We start from the raw sequence: 20,508 nt of genomic DNA on the forward strand, positions 1-20,508 counted from the left end.
CATGATCTTCATTTTTTGAATGTTGAGTTTTAAGCCACGTTTTTCCACTCTCCTCTTTCACTTTCATCAAAACTTAACCAAAGTGATAATAATAAAAACAGATTTTCAACTTTTACCTCTCAGAGAGTCTGGAGTGGAACCTAGGAATTTACATTTTAAAGATTACCCACAGTATTGCTGATATGAATTGACTTAAAACAAATAGAAAGCCAATTATTTGTCCAGGAAAAAATGGTTTATTCAGGATCAGCAAAGAACTGCCATTTGGAGGTTGCAACCACAGCAAGCTACGTGCATATCCCCACATGGCAAGAAGAGGAAAGTGCTTTTCTAGAGGGGGAAAAGGAATTTGGGAGGGCTGTAGCAGAAAAGAATCCATTGCAGGAACTGAGAGTTAAAAATAGAGTGACTTTTCATTGGCTAAATTATGACAGTCTCTCATTGGCTGAACTCTTGCCAGGCAAGAAGAGGAAGTTTTTCTTTTTCCAGTGGGGTGCCACTGTTGTTGTAGGGCCTAGGAGCTCCCCCTTCTGGTCTCATAACTTTATTTTAATTTAAGTTTCTCTTTATTAATTTTTACACTCAGATGATCCAAGGTGCATTCTTTAAAAAAACACAGTTGATTTTATCTCAGAGTGCCTCCATCTCTGACAATGGCTAGTTCTAAAATTTGACCTTCATAGGGCAGGGATGTTGGTTAATCTAGTGTTTTGTATCTTGGTGGCCAGGGGGTGAGACACAGCAAAAAGCATTCTGAATGTGGTGTGAGAGAACTTCACTTAATTTCCCCAAAGCTCCTTTTCAATCACAAAATGCAGATAATCACTCAAATATAGAGGTAAATATGATATGAAATAATGTAGGTACAAGTGCCCAGCTCATTGTTGGTGCTCAAAAAATATTAATTTATCAAAAGACTTTAAACGTGTGTTTTGACTTCTGTTGTGAGCTATCCCTTCCTTTAATCCCAACCCTTCAGCTTCTCTCAGAAGGCCACCCACATCTTTCATCTGCCTGCCCCATCTCACACTAATCCCACTCACACTCTTTGCTCCAATCATGTCAAATGCTACCCAATCCAAGAAACTCAATGTTTTGTGTGTGTGGTTTTTTGGGGTTTTTTTTGATGGTTTCGTATGAACCCTCCTCATCCTTCACCTAGTTACTTCCTATTCTTCTAGGCTGACCTTCTCAATGCCCCAATCCCTCACCTATGTTACCTTAGGGCTTCAAATACCTCCATGATAGCACTTACCAGTCTGCATTACTTGCCTACTGATATGTTTGTTGTATTCAACAGCCACATATTAGTGTTGAATTATCACTTAGAATAACCCTGACTGACAGATTAGTAATAGTCCACACTGACTGATACCAGACTTGCCATGAGTGACACGTCAATCTTTGTTGCATTAAGACTGTAACTTGCAGGGCTTTGTTAGCTAGTGAAGTCTATCCTGACTAATTCAATTTCCAAGCAACAGCATAGCAGAAAATGTCCGAATATATGTGGTGGAAAATTCAAATTCATACAAAGAACAGAAGGGAGTTGATAACCGACATCATTTCTGATGTGTCAGTTTTCCAACACCACCAAGTGATTCTCTGACACCAGACGAGTGTCCTAACAATTCAACTCAGTTTTAACACTGTGAGTGTGTGAAAGTCACTCAAGTGTGTCTGACTTTTTGCGACCCCATGGACTAAACAGTCCGTGGAATTCTCCAGGCCAGAATACTGGAGTGGGTAGCCATTCCCTTCTCCAGAGGATCTTTCCAACCCAGGGATTGTACTCAGGTCTCCCACATTGCAGGCAGATTCTTTACCATCTGAGCCACCAGGGAAGCTCCTGACACCGTCTATCTGGAAATAGCATCAGAGCTCACTGGTTAAGAGTCAGTCCTGTAAGACTGCCACACTACCACCAATTCAGATGCCAGCCACACATGCAGTTTGTTGCCTATGCTATAGATTGGAGGTTCCAATGACCTCCAGTTGGATTCAATTACTAGTGATTTGCTAGAGTAGCTCTCGGAACTCAGAGAAGCATTTTATTTACTAGATGACAGGTTTATTCAAAAAGATGTAACTCAGAAGAGCCAGAGAGAGGAGATGCACAGGGCAAGGTATGGAGAAAGGGTACAGAGCTCCCATGCCCTCTCCAGTGTGCCACTCTCTGAAATCCCCACATGTTCACCAACCCAGAAGTTCTCCAAAACCCAGTGCTTCTGGGGATTTTATTTTATTGGAGTATAGTTGATTTACTTCCCTGATGGCTCAGTGATAAAGAATCCACCTGGCAATGCAGGAGAGACGGGTTCAACCCTGGGTTAGAAAAGTCACCTGGAGAAGGAAATGGCAACCCACTCCAGTATTAGAATGAGAAAGACTAGAAATCTCTTCAAGAAAATTAGAGATACCAAGGGAACATTTCATGCAAAGATCTGCACAATAAAGGAAAGAAACGGTATGGACCTAACAGAAGCAGAAGATATAAAGAAGAGGTGGCAAGAATACACAAAAGAACTATACAAAAGGATCTTAAGGACCCAGATAACCACGATGGTGCAGTCACTCACCTAGAGCCAGACATCTCAGAGTGCGAAGGCAAGTGGACCTTAGGAAACATCATTATGAACAAGGCTAGTGGAGTTGATGAAATTCCAGTTGAGTATTTAAAATCTTAAAAGATGATGTTGTTAAAGTGCTGCGGTAAATATGTAGGCAAATTTGAAAAACTCAGCAGTGGCCATAGGACTGGAAAAGGTCAGTTTTCATTCCATCCCAAAGAAGAGCAATGCCAAAAACTGTTTAAACTACCACACAATTACACTCATTTCACATGCTAGCAAAGTAATGCTCAAAATTCTCCAAGCCAGGCTTCAACAGTATGTGAATGGAAAACTCCCAGACGTTCAAGCTGGACTTAGAAAAGGCAAATGGAATCAGAGATCAAATTCCCAACATCTGTTGGATCATAGAAAAAACAAGGGAATTCCAGAAAAATATCTACTTCTGCTTCATTGATTATGCCAAAGCCTTTGACTGTGTGAACCACAACAAACTGTGGAAAATTCTCCAAGAGATGGGAATACCAGACCACCTTACCTGGCTCTTGAGAAACCTGTGTGCAGATCAAGAAGCAACAGTTAGAACCAGACATGGAACAACAGACTGGTTCCACATTGGGAAAGGAGTACATCAAGGCTGTATATTGTCACCCTGCTTATTTAATTTATATGCAGAGTACATCATGTGAAATTCTGGGCTGGATTAAGCACAAGCTGGAATCAAGATTGCCAGGAGAAATATGAATAACCTCAGATATGCAGATGACACCACCCTTACGGCAGAAAATGAAGAAGAATTAAATATCCTCTTGATGAAGGTGAAAGAGGAAAGTGAAAAAGCTGGTTTAAAACTCAACATTCAAAAAATGAAGATCATGGCATCTGGTCCTATCACTTCATGGTCAATAGATGGGGAAACAATGGAAGCAGTGACAGACTTTATTTTCTTGGACTCCCAAATCGCTGCAGATGGTGACTGCAGCCATGAAATTAAAAGACGCTTGCTCCTTGGAAGAAAAGCTGTGACGAACCTAAACAGTGTATTAAAAAGGAGAGACATTACTTTGCTGATGAAGGTCCACATAGTCTAAGCAATGGTTTTTCCAGTAGTCATGTCTGCATGTGAGAGTTGTACCATAAAGAAGGATGAGCACCAAAAAATTAATGCATTTGAACTGCAGTGTTGGAGAAGACTCTTGAGAGTACCTTGGACTGCAAGGAGATCCTAAAGGAAATCAACTATAAATGTTCTTTGGAAGGACTGATGCTGATTCCGAACCTCCAATACTTTGGCCACCTGATGCAAAGAGCCGACTCATTAGAAAAGATCCTGATCCTGGGAAAGATAGAAGTTTGTAGAAGAAGGGGACAACAGAGGATGAGATGGTTGGATGGCACCACAGACTCAATGGACATGAGTTTGAGCAAGCTCCAGGAGGTGGTGAAGGGAAGGGAAACCTGGCATGCTGCAGTCCATAGGGTCGTAAAGAGTTGGACACAACTGAGCGACTGAACAACAACCAGTATACTTCCTAGGATATCCCATGGACAGAGGAGCCTGGTGGGCTATATAGTACATGGGGTTGCAAAAGAGTCAGACGGGACTTAGCAACTTAAGAACAACAGTTGATTTATAGTGCTGTGGTGGTTTCCGGTGTGCAACAGAGTGATTCAGTTATGCATATACATATAGCCATTCTTCTTCAGATTCTTTAGCCATATAGGTTAGTATAGAACACTGAGAAGAGTTCCCTGCGCTATGCAATATGCCCTGGGAGGTTATCTATTTTATATGTAGTGGTGTATGTGTGTTAACCTCAAGCTCCTCATTTATTCTTCCCTCTCATGTCTCCCCTTTATTAACCATGAATTTCTTTTTGTAATCTGCAAGTCTGTTTCTGTTTTGTAAATAAGTTCATCTGTATAATTTGTATTAGATTTCACTTATGAATGATAGCATATGATATTTGTCTTTGACATTTCACTTAGTATGATAATCTCTAATTCTATCCATGTTGCTGAAAATGACATCATTTCATCCTATTTTATGGCTAAGTAATATTCCATTGTATATATGTGCCACATCTTTATCCATTTCTCTGTCAATGGACATTTAGGTTACTTCCATATCTTAGCTATTGTAAACAGTGATATGCATGGTATCACAGTGCATGTATCTTTCTGAATTGTGTTTTCTCTGGATATATACTCGGAAGTGAGATCGGTGGACCTTATGGTAGTTATTTTTAGAAATATCAAATGTGTAATGGAGGCTTTATTACACAGGCTTGATTGATTAAATATTGGCCATTGGTGACTGAACTCATTTTCCAGCCCCTCTACCCTCCCTAGAGATGGGGGCAGCACTGAAAGTTTTAACTCTCTAATCACATGGTTTGCTCCACTGGCAAGCAAACCCCAACCTTAGGTGCTTTCTGCAAGTCCCCTAATTAATATAGCAAAAACACTTTTAAAGCTCTCATCACAGGAAATTCTGAAGCTTTTAGGAGCTCTGTGTCAGAATCAGAGATGAAGAACAAACACATGTAACTTATAAATCACAATGTTACAGAATATAACTTTATACTAGTTGGTATCTGAACAGCTATGGACTTAATTAAGTCCTCCTCTCCAAATTCAAATGTTGAAGCCCTAACTCCCAATGTGACAGTATTTGGAGATGGGACCTTTGGGAAATAATTAAGTTTAGATGAGGTCATGAGGATGGGGCCTTTGTGATGGGATTAGTGCCCTTAAAAGAAGAGGTGGGCTCTCTCTCCCTCTGTCTACCAGGAGAGGACACAGAAAGAAGGCAGCTGTCTGAAAGCCAGGAAGAGAGTTCTCCCCAGAGCCTGATTGTGGGGGCACTGTTACGGGAGGCACACTGACTGAAACCCACCCACCTTGGCCAGGCACGATAGTCACCATTTGTGTGAGTTATTTTATTACAGGAGGTCCTGGTAAGGAACACAGAACTAATAAGCCACCACTAACTATATGCAGGTCAGGAAGCAGCAGTTAGAACTGGACATGGAACAACAGACTGGTTCCAAATAGGGAAAGGAGTACGTCAAGGCTGTATATTGTCACCCTGCTTATTTAACTTCTATGCAGAGTACATCATGAGAAACGCTGGGCTGGAAGAAGCGCAAGCTGGAATCAAGATTTCCAGGAGAAATATCAATAACCTCAGATACGCAGATGACACCACCCTTATGGAAGAAAGTGAAGAGGAGCTAAAGAGCCTGTTGATGAAAAGTGAAAGAGGAGAGTGAAACAATTGGCTTAAAGCTCAACATTCAGAAAACAAAGATTATGGCATCTGGTCCCATCCCTTCATGGGAAATAGATGGGGAAACAGTGGAAACAGTGTCAAACTTCATTTTTCTGGGCTCCAAAATCACTGCAGATGGTGATTGCAGCCATGAAATTAAAAGACGCTTACTCCTTGGAAGAAAAGTTATGACCAACCTAGATAGTGTATTCAAAAGCAGAGACATTACTTTGCCGACTAAGGTCCATCTAGTCAAGGCTATGGTTTTTCCTGTGGTCATGTATGGATGTGAGAGTTGGACTGTGAAGAAGGCTGAGCGCCGAAGAATTGATGCTTTTGAACTGTAGTGTTGGAGAAGACTCTTGAGAGTCCCTTGGAGTGCAAGGAGATCCAACCAGTCCATTCTGAAGGAGATCAGCCCTGGGATTTCTTTGGAGGGAATGATGCTAAAGCTGAAGCTCCAGTACTTTGGCCACCTGATGTGAAGAGTTGACTCATTGGAAAAGACTCTGATGCTGGGAGGGATTGGGGGCAGGAGGAGAAGGGGACGACAGAGGATGAGAGGGCTGGATGGCATCACGGACTCGATGACGTGAGTCTGAGTGAATTCTGGGAGTTGGTGATGGACAGGGAGGCCTGGCGTGCTGCGATTCATGGGGTCGCAAAGAGTCAGACACGACTGAGCGACTGAAATGAACTGAACTGAAGAGTTCCTGAAAATGTTCTAGTGTTCCTACATCTTACAGGAGAACAAGCGCAGACTTGCCTGCCCCCTGCCGGTAAATGGCGGTACTGCACATTATCTTCCTCTTGGAGCCTCTGACCGGCTACAGTCCATGGAGGTCACAAGAGTTGAACAGGACCTAGCGACTAAACAACAACCCCAAAATTTGAGGTCTCCTTCCCACTCTAGCAAATATTTGCCTCATTCAGTCTCAGGGTTGCACAGGTAGCCTCATTAGCATTGGTGAGCCTCATTAGCACCTCACAGGTGATTAGCATTCTCTGACAAAGGCTCAATGGGATCAGTCACATTTTCCACACACAGAGAAAAGGCGGGGTTGGAGGTGGGGGGTCGAGTGTCCCCTGTGTCCCTCAGACTAGAGGGTATTATACTGAGGAAAGTGCACTGGCTTTGAAGTCAGCCAGGCTTGAGTCTGCAGATCTGTGCCCTTTCCAGCCGAGCCACTTTGGATTCTTCACTGGCACTTATTGAGAGCCACTTGGTTACCTACTTTCTGAGGCTGCTTGGTCTTTTAAGAAAATACCAACATATTAAGAGAAATAGAAATACATTAGCTGAGACTTTTCAGTTCAGTGGGAGAAGGAGAGGGTGGGATGATTTGAGAGAATAGCATTGAAAGATATGTTGCCATATGTAAAATAGCCAGGGGGAGTTTGATGTATGAGCCAGAGCATCCACAGCTGGTGCTCTGTGACAGCCTAGAGGGAAGGAGGTGGGGGGGGGGGGGGCAGTTACAGGATGGAGGGGAACCATGTATGCCTATGACCGATTCATACTGATGTATGGCAAAAACCATCACAATATTGTAATTATCCTCCAATTAAAGTAAATAAATAAATTTTAAATAAATTATATATAGATATATATGTATACTAAGACCAACAAACAGTTTCCTTTTGCTAAGAAGGTTGTCACTCCATCATTGTGGAAAACAGAACAAATTTCTCACAGCCATCTTATAGACACAAATGAAGTTAAGGCCTAGAGAGATTAGCTAAGCTATCCAGAAGCACCAGGCTTATTTTTATTTCTATTGTTATTGTTGTTTAACTGTGGTCATCACCTTAAACTCCAGGAAAATCCCATAATGTTAGAGGAGGGGTAGGTAGGTGCAGAAATAGGAAGCAGAAGGAAAAGCCAGGAAGCTGTTTCCCATAGAAGACAATTCTATTCCAAGGAACCCCCATGAGAGTCGCTAGCTAGGGACTAACACAGACTGAGCCCCCACCCACAAAGTATCAGCCAAGCAGTTTTAATCTGAGGGTAGCCCTGTGTCTTTACCCATGGTGACATTCAGCTCTCATTTTCCCATTCACTCACACAAGCTATTAAGCAACAATGACATTCAGGAACTCAGCTACACACAAGAATGAATGGCGCACAGGTCTTAGCCCTTTCTAAGTTCAGCTTCCAGCGGGAAGACAATCAAGTAGACCAACAATACTTTTAGTTCATTAATCACGCCGCAAATGTTTATTGAGCCCTTAGAAGTTGAGGCTGTATTACAAAATATGACAGAATGTGGTCTGTCCTCAAAAGCTTACAGGGAAACTAGAGAAATAAGTCAAAATCCAACACAACTCAGAAAACAATAGCTCCCAGGGTCTCAGATGAGAGAAGTTCTGTCTTGGATGACTGAGGAGGGATGAACAGAGGATGTGATGTTTGTGCTGGGTTTTTAAGAACATTTATGTTACCAGGCAGAAGAGCAACGGGAAGAATGCCCAGAGAGATAGAACAGCACATTCAAAGCACAATGAAAGGCACTGACCTGAAGGGTCTGGTAAGTTCAGGGAACAGTTATGTTGGCTGAGTCAGGGGAGAAACAAGGGAATGAGGGAGGGAGTAGATGCGGACGAGGGGAGCTGAGCGTGCAGAGAAGGGCCTGGTGTGCCAGGACAAGAAGTTTCGACTTTATCCTGTGGGTAAAAGGAAACAGCAAGGCCTAACAGAGGGTTTTTTGTTCCTTTGCTTTCCTTTTGTTTTTAAGAAAGGTTATATCACCTGTAGGATGAGAAATGAATAGCCAATAATATGATTCATGAAGTACTTGGGTGAGAAATGAGAAAGGAAGGGAGTAGAATCAGGAGACATTTCTGAGCTGAAAACCAGAAGACTTCCAGCTCATTGCTTGTAAATAATAGTTCATATTTGTTGAGGCTTCTTACGCTCTTGGTTGATGTTGCACTCCATCTGCATTATCTCATTCAGTCCTCACAGTAGCTTAGAAGTCGTGCGCTAGTATATTCTGTTTTGCAGATTTGGGAACAGAGGCTTAGATTTGGCTCCAGCTCTGTCCAGCGTATAAGTATTGAACCAGTAACAATACTGGCTCCCATAGTGGATGTAGGTGGAAAAGAGGAGGAAAAAGTGATAAGCAGTTTTCCAGCTTGTAAAAAGACTTTGGGGAAAGAAGGTGCATTCACTGTTGGACGCAGGAGCCCTGGGACAGCGGCCACACAGGCCATGGCTTGTGTGCACCTGGAGCTCAGCCAAGGATCTTGGCTGGACTCACAGAATAAAGCTTTGTCAATAGATAAGAGATTAAAACTATGACAACAGGTGAGCTAGTCTGTGGAACAAGAGAGGAAACAGACAAGAGGGACAAGGACAGACCCCTGGAGAATGCTGATATTCCAAGCAGCCGGAGGAAAGGAAGGGCCCTGCAGAGGAGGAGGAGGATGAGAGGCAGTCGGCGAAGCGAGAGGAGCAGCAGGAGAAGCGCGTGCCCTCACTGGGACTCCTGTCCGCTTGGGTTTTCTCTGCCAAGGAAAGTTTGTTATCATCTGCAAACCTGGATTTCAGAATACAATTCCAACTATCAATCAAGTGAACAAAAACACACACATGGCCCTTGATGTTTCTCTGTTACTCCCAAGATAAGATTTCAGTGAAAACATTGAAATTACACCATTGTAGGGCTGATCTCTCGGAAATGCCACCTTTCATACTTCCCCTTTCGTAAGAGCTTTGATTTCTGTTCTTAGGACCAACCCCAGCAAATGACAAAAATAAGTCTCCCCCGGTGCCACTTTGAGCCACTGGTGTAGAATGCTATCAATATGTGCTTCAAAGCCAGAAATACAATGTTTCCTTCAAACAGAGAAAAAAAAAAAGGTCTGTGTTCACAAACGGTGGGACTGTCTATGTAGAAAATCCCAAAGAATTGACCGAAGAAAATAAATAAATAAGCATAGCATAGTCACAGGATATAAGACTAATATACAAAAATTAATTGCTTTCCTATATACCAGAAATGAAATGAAAATTGAATTATACAATTTACAATAGCAGCAAAACTGAGAAATCCTTTAAGTATAAATCTAATCACATAGGCATAGGATGTACATGGGAGAAGGCAGTGGCACCCCACTCCAGTACTCCTGCCTGGAAAATCCCAGGGACGGAGGAGCCTGGCAGGCTGCAGTCCATGGGATCGCTGAGGGCTGGACACGACTGAAGTGACTTAGCAGCAGGATGTACATGCAGAAAAGTGCACAACTCTGATGAAATAAATCAAAAAATGACCTCAATAAATGGAGAGATATTCTGTGTTTGTAGATTAAAATATTGTTAAGGATGTCCATTCTTCCCAACTTGATCTATAGATTTAATGCAATCCAAATCAAAATTCAGCAAGCTAGTTTAGAAGTATTGCCAAACTGATTCTAAAGTTTCAACAGAAAGGCAGATGACCCAGAATAGCCAACATAATCGTGAAGATGAATGAAGTTGGAAGACTTACACTACACCTAACTTCAAGACTTGTTATAAAGCCACAGCAATCAAGACTGCAGTGCTTGCAAAAGAACGGATCCATAGATCAACAGAACAGAAGAGGGAGCCTGGAAGTAGACCCACACAGGTATAGTCAGCTTACTTTTAACAAAGGAATAAAGACAATTCAATGAACAAGAGATAGTCTTTTAAAGAAATTGTGCTGGAACCATTAGACAGTCTATATGCAAAAAAAAAAAAAAACAACAACCTAACCTAGACACAGATTTTACACCTTTCACAAAAATAACTCAATATGAATCCTAGACCTAAATGTAGAATGCGAAGCTATAAACCATCTGGAAGAAAATAAAGAAAACAATCCATGTGACCTTGGGTTTGGCAATTTATTTAGACATGACATCCAAAGCACAATTCACAGAAGAAAAGTTAAACACTGGACTTCCTTAAAATTAAAATTTTCTACTCTAAGAAATGGGCTTCCCAGGTGGCGCTAGTGGTAAAGAACCTGCTTTCAATGCAGGAGACCTAAGAGATGAAGGTTCAGTCCCTGGGTTGGGAAGATCCCCTGGAGAAGGGCATGGGAACCCACTCCAGTATTTTTGCCTGGAGAACCCCATGGACAGAGAAGCCTGGGGGGCCACAGTCCATAGGGTCACAAGCAGTTGAACATGACTGAGCGACTTAGCACTCTGTGAATGTCAATGATAAGAGAATGAAAAGACAAAACCCACACTGGGAGAAAACATTTGCAAACCATATATCTAATAAAGGACTTGCACCCAAAATACGCAAAGAACTCTTAAAACTCAATAAAAAAAAAAAAAAACCCAGCTTTAAAATGGGCAAAATACCTAAACAGACATTGCATGCACTAAAAAAGAGTTACAGATGATGAATAAGCATATGAAAAGATGCTATCATTTGTCATTAGAGAATGACAAGCTAAAATAATAACAAGCTATCACTACACATCGAATGGAATGCCTAGAATCCAAAAACTAAGCTGGTGAGGATGTGAAGCAATGGGAACTTTCACTCATTGTTCAATCTATTGGGAACACAAAATGATATAGCTCTTCTGGAAGATGGTTTGGCAGTTTTTCACAAAGTTAGGACTTCCCTTGTGGCTCAGCTGGTAAAGAATCTGCCTGTAATGCGGGAGACTTGCGTTTGATCCCTGGGTTGGGAAGATCCCCTGGAGAAGGAAAAGGCTACCCACGCCAGTATTCCGGCCTGGAGAATTCCATGGACTGTGTAGTCCATGAGGTCGCAAAGAGTTGGACATGACTGAGTGACTTTCACTCACTCACTCACTCACAAAGTTAAGCTTGGGCTTACCATATGTCTGGCACTCATTCATCTAGGGATCTATCCAACTGATTTGAAAACATATCCAAACAAAAATTTTATGAAAGTATTTGTAGCATTTTTGCTCATAATCAGCAAAAACTAGAAGCAACCAAAATGTCCTTCAATAGGCAATAGTTAAACAAACTGTGGTATGTCCATACATGGAATATTATTCAGCAATTAAAAGGAAACAAGCTATCAAACCAGAAGACATGAGTGACCCTTAAACATACATTAATAAGGGAAAGAAGCCAGTCTGCAAGAGCTATATCCTGCATGCTTCCACTCATATGACATGCTGAAAAAGGCAAAACTATAGAGACAGTAAAAAGATCAGTGGTTGCCCTGGGTCCAGGGTTTTGGAGGAGTTGAACAGGTTAACTACAAAGGATTTCCAGGGAAGTGAAACAACTCTGCATGATTCTGCGTTTATAAATTATGACTGTGCATTTGGAAAAACTCGTTGAATTGTACAGCACAAAGAATGATCCTAAATGCATGCAAACCTTTTTTTTTTTTAATCATTTAGGCACAATTCCAAGATAGAACACTTGTATTTTCTTTAACCTAACTGAATCACAAATGTATGAAACAGCCTAAAGTTGGAGTATGAAACACTCCTGAAGGGAGTGTCTGCTGGGTGTGAAAGCAGGCGAGCGAGGCTGGAGTGCAGTGAGAAAGGGGAGAAAGAGTAGGAGATGCAGTCAGAGGCAAAACTAGGAGTGAGGTTAAGTAGGACCTTTCAGGTCATAGTAAAAGGACGTTGGCTCTTACTTTGAGTGACACGGGAGAGAAACCATCAGAGGGTCTTGAGTAGAGGAGAGACAGAGCTGACCTGGTTGTATCTTAACAGGTTCTCTCTGGCTTCTGTGTTGAGAATAGACTCCAGGGCTAGGGACAGGCTTCCCCGGTGGGTCAGCAGTAAAGAACCTGCCTGCAGTGCAGGAGACACAGGTTCAATCCCTGGGTCAGGAAGATCCCCTGGAGGAGGGCACGGCAACCCACTCCAGTGTTATTGCCTGGAGAATCCCACGGACAGGAGAGCCTGGCAGGCTACAGTCTGTAAGTGTTGCAAAGAGTCAGATATGACTGAAGCCTTGAGCACACATACTGGGGGGCAGCAGGATCAGGGAAACCAATTAAAAGGCTACCATAGCATTTCAAGTGAAAGGTGATGTTGACCAGAACCGGAGTGTAAATCAGAGTGTCAGTCAGGGAGGTGCTGAGAAGTGGCTGAATTTAGAATTGCAATCCTAAATATATTTTGAAGGGAGAACTAATCAGATGAGGGAAATGAGAGACAGAAAGGAGTCGGTGATGGCCCTGAGAACCTTTGTCCATGGCAGTTAGAAACAGGACATTGCCTTGCTGCACTGGGGGAGACAGCAGCGGCAACAGTTTCAGAGGAAAGAGCAGGGAGTTCAGATTTAGACATCAAAGTTGTCGATGCTACTGGAGATACAAGCGGAGATGCACGCAGTTAGAATTTGAACCTAGTCTTCAGGAAAGGTGTTTAGTCTATAAATTATAAATTTGGGAGGTATAGGTGATGAGTTAAAAGAAGGATTCCAAAAGAGCATTAACAGGAGACAAAGGAGAAGCAGAGAGCTGGATCTTGATAGCAGAGGGGACTCATCACCTGCTGAGGCTGATGTGAAGAAAGAAAACATGTGAAGAACAGGAGGTGGGAATGTGGCTGCAAGAACATTTATTGCAAGGTCACAGGAAGTTGAAAGATGTCTTGCAGGGTGGGCCCCAGTTTTCTCTGCTGAGAGTAAGAGGACGGGGATGGAAGCCTGGGCACGGAAGTGAAACATGGGCGTATTTGCAACAACAGTGGGAGCATAAGCTGACCAAGAGCAAGGAGGAGATTCGTCTCCAGGCAGTGCTGGAAACCCCTCCAGGAGCTTGGGTGGGGCTCCTCTCCGACCAAGTCTCAGGACATGCTGTCTTGCCACTCCGCATCCTGATGTGCCAAGATTGGTCGTACCACAAGAAGTACCAGGACTCCAACACCCAACACACCTCTGCAGCCAGCACTTGCATTTCCAGCCCTTTTCCCCTCCTTCCTGCACCTGTGCCAGCTGGGCAACCTGCCTCCTCACCCAGCAGGTCCAGGCATTCAGCCCTGGCCAAGATGCACCAGCTCCACACCCACCAGGGACTCCCCGTGCCCCAGCCCAACCAGGGAGTCACCTACTGGCCCAACCAGAGCAGAACTCCAGTTCCCTTCTGTTGCTGTTTCCTCAGGCACCTTCCCCCACCAAGAGCCTCTGGAATTAGAGCCTTTACTGGGACCCTTAGACCCCAAAACATCTCAGATCTGGAAAATGCCCAGGTCACCTGATTCAACCGCACAGTCACAAAAAAGATCCTGAGGACATTCATTCAGTCCCTAAGTGTTTACTAGGCTACTATTAGGTGCCAGGGGTACACCAGGGAGGTCCCTGCCCTCATAAAGCTGACATCCAGTGAGGAAGATGGGTATAAATCAAATAACAGTAGAATTAAAGATTCAGTTCTGAATCGTGCAGTGCTGGAAAAAGGCAAGTTTCTGAATGAGTATATCGCTCATGGGGAGCGGGGGTGGGGGAGGGTTTCTCTCTGAAGGCATGATATTTAGACTGGACTGAAGGATGAACAGAACTTGATGGAGGGGTGGAATGGAGATGGCAGGGAGGACACTTTAGACAGAGTTAAGCCCCGAGGTCCATACCCCATGACCACCTCACGTCAGTTTCCTGGTGGGTCTCCTCCCTTACCTTGTTCCCACCTATCTCCTGATGAAGACCTCCCTAAGCTGAGTGTGGGGGTGGCAGGAAGGCAATATTGGTCGCCTTTAGCTTGCTCAGTGTGAGAGATTAGATTTGTCACTAAGTCGTGTCTGACTCTTTTGCAACCCGGGGAACTGTAGCCCACCAGGCTCCTCTGACCATGGGATTCTCCAGGCAAGAATATTGGAGTGGGCTGCCATTTCCTTCTCCAGGGGATCCTCCTGACCCAGGGAGGTCAAACCTGCGTTCCCTGCATTGCAGGCAGATTCTTTACCACTGGTAAAGAATGGGTATTTTATACTTCAGCTTATGTGTAACATTGCAACTTTTCCCTCTCTTTTTCCTTTAAATACTAATCTAGAAATTTTCATTGTTACTTGACAGAGTAGAAAACCAAGATGATTAAATAAGTATTGTTGGATTCACAGGAACTAGAATCTAAGCCAAGATTTCCTGTGATTTTTAAGCAACAGCCTGCCTTTAATTTTCTCAAACACTAGAAGTGTACACATCATGAAGCTCCATCAACCCTCTACATGTCTTGCATTCATCAGAAAAGTCCTTGTACATGTCATATTTCGCTTATTATATAAATATAAATGCTATGCCCATGTGCCTGCTTCAGTAACGGGCGAGTGTGCCCATGGTTAACGAAGAATTAAGGGGCCGTGGTACTTGCAGTGTGAACCCCGACACAGGCACACGAAAGCACTAAGAGAGGGAAGCTAATTATGAACGGAGTTGAGGCATATGCTTGCCTTTAGTGAAAAATGAGAATAAAAATTCCACATTTGGGATGCATGAGAATATCAGTAGTTATTGAAATGATGCCTGTGGGTGCTCAAAAATGAAAACAGACTAATGATAGCAATGAACAATAGTGTCTGCACACCACACATATACGCACACCCCACATACACACACATTCACACAGTTCAGCCGTAATTCCTCTCTCCCTCCAGCAGAGACTGAATGAGAGTATCTGTCAGCGTGTTTGCGGTCGTTGTAATGAACAGCAGAGACCTGTAGCCAGTGGAGGTAGCTTCCCGGAACAGTGGTGGTGCATGCAAGCGGGGGCTCAGTCCCATTCTAGAGCCTGTCTTCTCAGTCACTCATCTGTGAAATGGGGGTCACAGTGCCCCCCTCACAGGTTCGAATGGGGCACTGTGTGTAGGAGGGCCTGGGGCTCATTGCCCAGTATATGTGGATGTTTGGGGAATGATACTGAAGGATTTGAGTAAAAATGCTGATGACGAAGAAGTAAGTGATGACTCACAGAGGATGATAACATTAAAATTCAAAAAGATTTCAACAGAATTTTACTAAAAAGAAACACTATTAAGAGGACACTAAATCAAAACACTAGAGTTTTGATCTAACAAAATGCTAGAGTCCTGCATTTAGGCTGAAAAAAATGCGCCTGCTGAGGGTATAATGGGGTGAGAGATGGGTTACCAGCAGTTATGATGGAACAACCCCACTGGGCCAGTGGGGCTGTCAGTGTGACCGAAAGGTAATACAATCTCGGACTGCAATGCTATTATTACTGATGTTGCTACAACATGAATTCAGAACTACATCATTATATAGTTTTACATGTATCACCTTAATTGAAGAATACTGTTAGATCAAGGGAAGTAACTTCTCCAGTGAACCCTGAGTCAAGGGATCATGGGTGTTCTGTTCACTTCTAGTCACTAGCTGTAAAAACAGTGTGAGCAACCAGAGGATAGCCTGATTTGTGCAGACAAAGGAACAGAAACTCAGCTCAGCAGCACCATGCATTAGCTGTGTAATCTTAAGAAAGTGACAATCTCTCCAAGCTGAGCCTCAGCTCCTTCAGCTGTCAAATAGGAATGACGGCTCCTATCCTACTAAGCTGTCTTGGGGATTAAATGAAATCAAGTGTATCAGGTACCTAGCAGATTCCAGAGAAAGGACCACTGAATGTTATTGGGAACCCAGCCCTCTCTGTCAGCCATGTATGGGTATCTGTTTCCAGGGCCTACTCTAATCCAGTTTGATCCCAGGCAAGTCGCCTCCTGGTCCCTCCATCTTCACACTTTGCATCCCCACCCCGATGTGATGAACCAGTGAGAGCTCAGTGGGGCCTGAACAGACAAACCAGCTACACTGGCCACCTGCTGTAAGACAAGTCAATAGACAACCACACCTCCTGTCCCCCCAGACCTTGGGATTCCACACGGATGTTTCCTGAGCACCTGCTGCAGGGAGAAAGCCAATTCTGACTCCATGTTTCTTTGTCTTGTTTTTATTATTATAATCATACTCAGTGGCTTGCCTGGAGGACCCTGCCCCTCTGCTTGACTGTAAACTAAAGTGCCTTTGTTCGGCTCACGGAGAGATAGTTTGTCCCTGCCCACCTGTGAATAGAGGAGACTAACACACCCCTTCTGAAGGCTGGACTTTCCCTTGGAGATGTTTTGCAAGACTGAGGACCCTTTCACTTTACTTCCCCACTGCATCTCCCTCTCTGCTCTGCCTTTTGACTTTGGTTCTTCATCATTTCTCTCTCTGATCTATCAAAGAAGCTGGCATTCAGATCCCAATAAGATGGTTGTTTTGAGGTGTTAGCCTGCCATCTTCTCAGTCTGCCGGCTCCCCACTTCAAGTCTCTTCCTTGCCTCAACACCTCGTCTCTCAGATTCATTGGCCTATCATGCGGCGAGCAGAGAGGGCGTGGACACGGTAACACACTATGCACCAGGAGCAGACAGACACAAACGCAGAGAGCATGATCTCCACTATCGCGGCCCTTGTAATCTAGTGGGGAAGAAAGACAGATAATAAGATATGCACCTACACAAAGAGAAACACATAAATAATGACAGAGTGCCAAAGAAGAACAGAATAGATTACTAATTTGGGGGCCTCAAGAGATGGACTCTTACATGCGAGCAGAGTGCTGAGGGTGCATAAGAGATGCCCCAGCTCCCCTCTGTTGACTAAAAAAATATAGTCACAACCTGAAAGCAGAGAGTTATTTTATTTTGCAGGATGTTTAGGACTCCAAGCCAGGGAGACAGCATCTCAGTAGCTCTGAGAAAACTGCTCCAAGGAGGCAGGGGGGAAGTCTGGCTATATTTAAGTTTGCTACAAAGGGAGCAGTCAGTCTGAACATCAAATATCAGGTATCAAGTTAAGGAATTTAGCATTCTATATGGAAAGACGCAGTCCTCACAGAATCCATTCCTTTCATATGCATCTGCTATCTGGGGCCAAATCCTGTTTCCTTGTTTACCTTGCTTCTTGCAATCACCATGGAGGAGATGGGAGTGGGCGGGGTGGCAGCACCCGCTGGATCACAGTTTGGGGAGCTCTCATTCACATTTGAAGGCCAGAAATCACTAATGGCTATGCCATTTCTTGTTTACTAATATGGCAAGAGATATTTTCATTTCACACCTCTCTGCAGGCAGCTTCATCAACCTTGAGTGCAAAAGCTCTTGGCCACCCTGAGGGAGAACCCCCGGCTTCCCACCTTGGGGACACATTTCTTAATTCAGCCCACTGCAGAAAGTCCCCGAAAAGTCCCTGCCACCCCTCTCAGGGTCTCACACCCCCGCCCACCACTCCTCCCAGCTAATCACACCTTCCTCATCCAGAGCTGGCTCCTCTAATTAAAGCCCTGTCCTAAATCAGCTGCCCCAGCAGAACCTGCTGGGTCAGAAACACACCTGTCCATTCTTTGTGGCTCTAAGCTTCCAAAAAATGTGTGCCTTCCCCAGAGCCACCCCACCCCAGCCTTCCACCCCGACTTCCTCCTCCCCAGCAGGGCTGGCAGCCATGGGACAGAGCAGAGCTTGGTGGAGGGCAGGGTCTACAGTACTCCAGCACAGAGCCCATCATCTCCTCCACCCCACCGCAGCCTAGATGTTAATGAGAGCAAAAGAGAAAGGGCGAAGCCAGAGAGATACAGCAGTAGAAGGGTGTCAGAGAGCAAAGGAGAGGCATTGAGAGATGAAGAGGGAGGCAGCATGAGAAAAAGAGAGGTGGGGGAGGCAGGAGGGAGACAGCGGGACACTAGAGAGACACACAAGTGTGGGAAGAAAGAAGCCAGTGAGACAGAGGAAGAGGCAGGGAGCACAGGAGAGGCTGGGCGGAGACCTTGGGGAGGGAGCCTTTCCTGAAGGGCCAGTCGTGGGGAGCAGCCTCAAGGCCCCCACAGGGAGATGGTGACAGAAGCCTCCAAGGGCTGGGGGAGCACTGGGGCTGGAGAATCTCTTCCCCCCAGTCTCACACCAGTGGAGAGGCCACCAGAGTGCGGGAGCCACAGAGGGCAGGGAATTAAGATGGAATTAACCTGTGGCCTCTGATGTGTTACAAAAGTGGGTGGGTTCCTGGCAGCTGGCAGACGCTGGGATTTTCCACTCTGTGACAAACATCCCAAGACCAGCCTGAGAAAGGGCTGCCGCCCTTCTGGGCTGGGAACGCTGCCTCTGCTTGCCCTGCCCTGTACAGATGGGGCTCTTCCCCTTCCAGTCCACAGACAGGCAGGTGTCACATCCCCACCCCAGTGTACCAGCTCTGGGCCAGGGAGGTGCAGGCACAGGCCCAGAAATCCAGGTCAGAAGGGAGAAGAAAGGGGAACAGCAATGAGCCACCAAGAGGACCAGGAAAGGCCCCAGGCACCCAGTGGAGGGAGATGTCATCTCTGGTCTGGAGAAACAGGAAGCATCTGGAAAACTGGTGGAACTGGAGGAGTCACAAGGAGCACAGGGACAGGTGGGCAAAGGCCCCAAGGTGGGCCATTGCGGGAGGAGAATCTGCAAATTGCCACCTAAGTCTCATTCTGTGCAAAAGGGTAGGTTGGAGTGATTGCGGAAAGTGCTAAATGCTGTGCGTGCTAAGACGCTTTACTTTATTCTGTTGGAAAGGAGGGGTCATATGTGATTTCAACCAGAGAGGTGCAAGAATGGGGCTGTGCTCAGAATCTGAGGATTCCTAGGACTTCCCTGGTGGTACTGTTGTAGCCACACATTCCAGGAAACAAACTCAATCAGAAAGACAATGCAGATAGTGGAGTGCCCTTTATTACACCGGTGGGCCCAAGGCAGAGTCTTCTCTTAGCCAAAGACGCTGACCAGTCTTTGTGAAAACCCTGTATACCCTAAGTGTATAAGGTTCCCCGAAACTAGTCTGAACAAAGGAAAAAGAAAGATACAATCAAAGTTAACCCTGATCCATATGCCTTAAGCCTAGGTAATTAACAGTGGACAATTATCAATAGGCTTGTGGTCATACCCCAATAAGCATAATAGAATGTATGATTCGGTTACACAGATAATTAGGGTATTCTTTTAGGAGATGGAGAGCCCTGGGGCTCTTCCTTCTGGGGGCCTGGTTTTTCAGTTGGTATGTCATTTCCATAGATACTGGGCATATAGCTCAAAGTCCACAGTCCGGCCCAAGATGGAGTCCTGCTTTCAAGATAGAGCCTGTTCTGTCTCCACCTTCAGTACAGGGATTAAGACTCCGTGATTCCAGTGCAAGGGGCCCAGATTCAATCCCTGGTCAGGCAACTAGATCCCACGCGCTGTAACTAAAGATTCTGCATGATGCATCTAAGACCTGGCACAGCCAAACAAATAATCTCATCCGTTAAAGAAAGATCAATAAAGCTCTTCAGATTAAAAAAAAAAAGAAGAATCTGAGGGTGCCTCTTTTATTTAACTCACTGAGTGAACTTAAACAAGTCATCTGCCCTCTTTGGTTTCAGTTTTCTGGAAAATAGGCTTAAATTGAATTTGTATTCCAGAATCAAATAAAACTTTTTGTGGCATTTTTTTTTTCTTTCCAAGCTTACAGTTGTGGAAAACAGCTAACAAGATGGGCTTAGAGGCCCTCCAGCCCTGAAAGTCCAGGGTCGTAAAGCCTCTGTGTCCCTCCCGTACCCAGGGCTCCTTCACCTGTGCCTGACTGGTGGGGCTCCTCCCTGCTCTCACCAGCCTTTGCCAACTCCCCAGGAGGCTGAGACTGATGCCCACAAGCGCGTATTCTTCCTGCCAGTCAAACAGCAGTAACAGACTGCAA

The sequence above is a fragment of the Ovis canadensis genome, chromosome 1 (assembly GCF_042477335.2).
Source record: "Ovis canadensis isolate MfBH-ARS-UI-01 breed Bighorn chromosome 1, ARS-UI_OviCan_v2, whole genome shotgun sequence".
Taxonomy (NCBI): Eukaryota; Metazoa; Chordata; class Mammalia; order Artiodactyla; family Bovidae; genus Ovis; species Ovis canadensis.